Genomic DNA, 6,000 nt, shown 5'->3' with positions numbered 1-6,000 from the left:
GCATCATAGTACCAGCAGGCGTCCTATCTTTTTTTTCCTATATGGGCCAGGCCCAGCCGGGCATATTCCTTCCCCATATTTTTTTTTCTTTTCATAATTTTTTTCTCTCTTTTCTTTTCAATTGCTCAAAAAAAATTGCGGTGTGCGCGGCCGGCCGAACCGCCTAAAGGCCTTTTGGCCATGGTGCACCTCCTTTCTCTGTTTCGTATATTTTTATCTACGTTTAGTCCCACATTACCTAGCCTCTGACCCTTAAACATTTTTTCCACTTATAAATATAGACCCATAGAGCCTTCAAAAATCATCCGATTCGGGTTAAATCAATATTTTGGTTTGACTAGATTCATTTAAGAAAAATATATTTCTCCTCTCCAGCGCGACTTCTAGAAATTGTCTCTTCTCTCCAAAATCGTCTTTTCTCTGCCTTATAAAGATATTTTTTTTGTTTTTTTATACTTACGTAGTTTATTATTTCTAGACTAGTACGATAAAATAATTAGATTACCAATTAGTCTCTATATTTATACGTTAGACCTAAAATTCTTCTAGCCGTAGCTATTTTTCTTTCGTAAAACAGCTTGGCCCTGATTTTTTAAATAGCCATACCTTTTTACTCGTTCATCCAAATTAGATGAAACCAACGCCCACTTCTTCGTTACGATCTCCTCTATCCAGTAAAACAACTTAAACATAACTTAAGTTTTATAACTCCGATTTAGTTGATTCGTTTTGCAAATTGAAGCTCTTGACTTAAACTTTCTGACAAGGCCAAATTCACATAATTTTGGTACTGATAGAAATTGTTTTATGTTGCAAGAGTTATTTGTTGGTTTTGATGTTTTACGAACTGTCTTCTTCGTTCTTCCCGATCTTTTGAGTGATTGCTTATGTGTGGTTACTATTGCTTGCTCACTATAGATTGAACGGAGTGTGACGAGTAGAACTATCAAGAGTTATGAGTGCGAATCATCTTCATTAACAGTAGAACGCAAGTTCACATTTTGATCATATCCCTTCCATACCCAGTTTTTATGCATTAGTTTCACCCTAAAACATTGCATGAGTAGGATTGATAACATGTGGATATTGGGAAGTAGTTGATGAGGTAGTACCTATTGTCCTTTATATCAAACCCTTGGGAGTTACTTCTATGTTATGCTTATACTACTATGCTATCCTCGTAGACGTGGATTGGGTTTGAGTGTATCCATCACAGATGTGAGATTGTTAATTAATGGTTCAACTTAAGGTGGTTACTTTAATACACATCTGGGTGGATTGGTTGGGGCACCTGGAGAACCCAGTGCTTACCCAAGGGGATCCCGGAGGACCCGTGTGATCACCCTATGGAATGCCACCCAGGCTCAAAGGGATCACAAGATTATTCATGCTAGAAACTTCTGTGTGTAGCCACAAGCTATTATGGGCTCTAGCATAGTTGAGTAAGTTGTGTGAAGCTCTTGAAGAGATAGACTAGCAGGTAGTTGGGTTGTAGGTGGTATAGTCTATCCGGAGTAGAGAGTTAATGCTTCTGAAAGACTGTGTCTCGGTCATCCATTTCTCAAACATCATGTAGTACGAGAAATCCAATGGAGGAGATCGAGTCTTGTGGGGAAAAGTGCACAAACATCTACAGAGTGTATAAACTAATCATGATTAGCCGTGTCCCCGGTTAAGGATATCTTGAGTCTCTGTTACTTGGATTATCATATTGATCTCATCATGTTACTTAAATAATTTGTTGGGTTATTGATGTTAATTTGGGATTGAGTTGGAGGAACCTTCTCAATATTTTTCAATCAACTTTGTAGTTAAATAAATCATATTCCTTTGTTGTAGGGAAAAATTGGCTTTTCACAAAAACATTATAACCCTAGAGCTTTTCCACCAGCCAAATATGCATGTAGTGATAGCTATTATTCATCATTATCCTCTGGTGTGAATTTGCTAGTACATTCAATGTACTGACCCTTTGTGGCTGCAACGTCTCATGTTGCAGGACTTCTTACAATGAGTAAGTGATACGTTAGGGTTATGATTTCTACACTCAACTTTGTCATTGGTGTTGATGGGAATCCACAACCTTGTTGTTACTTCCGCTATTTGGATTGAGGTAATAGTATTTACATTATGTCATACATGTGATTTACCTCTGTTATAAATCCTCGAGTACTGTGTGTGTTAGCATACCGATCCAGGAATGACACTTAAGCACAAAGACTTGACCGTCTGAGGTCGGGTCGCTACAAGATGGTATCAGAGCACATATTGACTGTAGGACATGACCCCTAGAAACTGGAAAACCCATAGGAAAGATTTTCTCTATAACTTTCTTTTCAAAAAAGATCTTTTACCTCTCCTCTCTTCTGAGCTTATTCAAATATTCACTTTAGTGATACCATACCCCTTTCCCCTTTTGACCACACGAAGATTCGACTGATGAGACCACTCCAAGAAGTACAAGATATTGGACAACTAAGACCATTCGGAATGAAGAGGATTTTACCATATATTATAATAATGGAAACTACAACGGTTGAAGACTCCGAAGACTAGGAGAATTGAAGGCCCTGTAGAATTTTCCAGATTTGTATGACCTAGGAAGGCACCCCTTATGGAACTTGGCAGACTAAGGAAGCTGTCAATACCTGAGATCAAGGTGTATCGGAGAAAGACCAGAACATGGAGCATGAGAACTCAAAGTTTTGTCAAGAAAACCCTAAGGCAGGAGATATCAACTATGGAAGATAGCTCATGGCAATGACAAGGGCAGAAACACGGTTATCCGTGATGTCATCGCCACTGATACTATGGTCACCGAGCTGAGCTAAGCATGCATTTGTTTGGAAGGATTGGATGGTAGAAGGCTGCTGGACCATCTATCAGCAAAAGATGAAGTTTTAACCTTAGCCGGTGTATCACCAGGATCTAGAGTATTACATCAAGAATTTTAAGATGGACCTTCAGGGAGCCGTATTTGACAAGGAAGCATTTCGTGAAGAACTTAGGACCCAGAAGATGAAAGTAGCCAAGCTGGATAAGCAAAACCTCGAGATACCGGAGATTCGTCAGGAACTGAAGGACAGTAGGACCATGGTTCATGCGAAGGATGTTGAAACCAGAAGTTTGGAACGCAACTCCAGAATATTAAAGGACGTCACGAGAGACTTCACGTCAACAAGAATGATCTGGCAAAAGAACTTGAGAAGGATAAGCACGATCGAAAGAAGCCATTGGAGACATGAACAAGAATCGTAGAGCTTGATTACTTTGAAGATTTATTGACCTTTAGAAGACCCAACCCCTGTTATATGCCTACGTTAGATGCGACGTTTGTGAGCTGTCATTTGTTTGATGTTTTTTCGACAGCCACAGATAAAATCTATCTTTTCAAAACCATTGTTTGTATTGTGTGCATCCCTCTCCCTCTCTCTCATCTCACCCCAAAACCCATGGACCCAATAGAGGATGAATGGAGATGAACTCATATTTTCTGGACCGATGATTCAATTGGAGATAGACCGATGGATTCAGGACATGGAAGATCATATGAAGAATAACACTATAGCCGGAAAGGATATGGCCCAACATGCTCTTCAGTGCTTTGAAAGAGGTGCTGCTACTTGGTGGAGGATGTACCAAACCATGAATGGGTGGCAAGGAGTAACCACTTGGAAAAAATTAAGTTGACTCTACAAAGATCTCATCTTGTGTCCCAGAAGTTGAAGCCTTATGGAAAGAATATGAAGAAACATTGTGCATGCAAGATTTGTGGGTAAATAGGACACACCCGTAAAGAACACAAGGATGAATGCCCTAATTGTGAAGGAAGTCACCCAGTTGAAGAATGCCCAACTAGGCAGATTACTTATTTCTTGTGTGAAGGGACTACCCACTATCCTGCTCAGTGTCACATTTACCCCATGGTATGAAGAACCGTACAGCAGAAGAAAGAAGTAAAGAAAGGAGCCCTTGTGGAAATTTTAGAAGAACCCATGATGAAGGAAGATGCCGGGGGACACACCCAAAGAAGAACCAATTAAACCCTACACCAAGTCATGCTATTCATGTGGAGAAGAAGGACACATCTCCCAGAATTGTATGAATGGGGATCTAGTAGAATTCCCGACGAAGGAAGTAGAGTATGACCCACAAGAAATAGAAGCCATGATTGGCATGGAAAGGTCCAGGAAGAGAAGTAGATTGGATTCCAGGAAGGACCTGAGTCATATCACCTGTTACAGGTGCAAGGAGTCAGGGCACTACCTCGGTAGTTGCCCAAAAAAGGAAACCTCGAGACTTGTCAGAAGTAATATGTTTTCGTTTTAATGAAGCAGGGCACCTTGCCAAAGATTGTCCCAAAGAGAAGGAGACTCGTGACAAATAGTTGAGTCTGTGAGAAGTATAGTAGTAGAAGTGAGAACATTTTCTTTTATATTGAGGTGTTGAGTTGAGGCATGTAATGAAAAAGCAAGAGATTGTAATCATTGGAGAATCAATAAAGTTAGCGTCGTTGGTAAAGATTTGGATTTTATGAGTTGTTACTCTATGAAGAAGGATTTTGACCATTTTTTAGGATATGAGAAATATGGTCTATGTAAGATTTGTGCATTTAAGGGTGGTAGTACCCTGTGAGGACACTTGACCTCTGGAAAGGATTATGATATTCCACAGAGTGGACTTTGGACAAAATAAGTACGAGTTTTATCTCGATATGTGGGATATCCCAAGAGTATGAAGGGATGAAGTATTATTGGAATATAAAGGCGGTATAATGTTGGTAATATGGAGTAATTGTAACATTGTGATGAGTCTGAGTAATCACACCTTAGTTTGGTGCCAGTAGAAGGAAGGGAGACACTACAATTGGAAGGACTGAAGAAATGCTAGGAAGCTGGATGTTGGAATAATGATCAGTTGCCCGATGATGATTTCAAGGTTTGCAAGTGATGAGATGGGCCATAACCCACAAGCCCCAGGACCTGACAAGAAGCAAGCACACCCTTGCTGAAGGAAAAAACCATGGAAGAAGTTACGATTTTAGCAGCAGACGATTTTATAGGAGTTTACGCAAAACCTGAGAGTTGTGAAGGAACGATAGATGTTTGTTTGGCTTGCAGAATCAATGGATTTATCCGAACTTGGTTCGTCGACAAGAGAAATTCTGCAATGCTTGAGAGGATGACCGAGTGTTAGAATTCGAGATTCGCTAAACCATGTACAAGGTAATGATTTGGGTGCGGGATAGATTGATCACCATACCGACTTACTCTTATTATTCGCCTTGCTATATGGGATGGTAAATCTGAGTGACTGACCTATAGTAGAGAGATGACGATATTAAGCCTTGTTTAAACCTTAGAATGGTATAATCACTTTCCCTTGTACAAGGCAGTTGTTGCCAATCGTAGGACATACAGTGAGAATGAAGCCTAGACCCATTTCCTGCAGGAGAAGCCATAAATGGTTGACCACCATGAGATATCGATAGTTGTTTCGTATTGGCGCCAGACCCGTCAGCTAAGAAGACCCAGTCACAGAAGAACCTTACCAAGATGAAAGACAGAAGAATTGAGGAAAATGTTATGCCGCTATCGGAAGAGCCCAGAGAAGGAATTTTCCCGAAAATCTAAGAAGACCCACACTGCCAACAATAAGGATGAAGTATAAGAGTCTTGTTGGAACCGTAACCATGCTTCTAAGGGTGGTAGCACCCTAGACCCCCTCTGATGATCAATGGATTTTGAGAAGACCCCAAACCTAACCTATTTCTTTCTAGCCTCTCCGAATCTCGAGGATGAGATTCCTTTTAAGGGTGGTAGGTTCGTAACATCCCAAAATTTTAAATTTTGGAATGTTATGTAAATAGATAGATTTGATTGTCTGCTTGATTGATTGACTGAAATTGAGTGAAATTCGAAACCTTTTGAAAGTTAAATGAGAGGGAATAAAAGGACTTCCCCAAACTTCCATTTTCATTTTGATCTCCGTGATTCAAAT

This window comes from Triticum aestivum, chromosome 2A (assembly GCF_018294505.1).
Source record: "Triticum aestivum cultivar Chinese Spring chromosome 2A, IWGSC CS RefSeq v2.1, whole genome shotgun sequence".
Classification (NCBI taxonomy): Eukaryota; Viridiplantae; Streptophyta; class Magnoliopsida; order Poales; family Poaceae; genus Triticum; species Triticum aestivum.
This window is presented reverse-complemented; position numbering follows the sequence as displayed.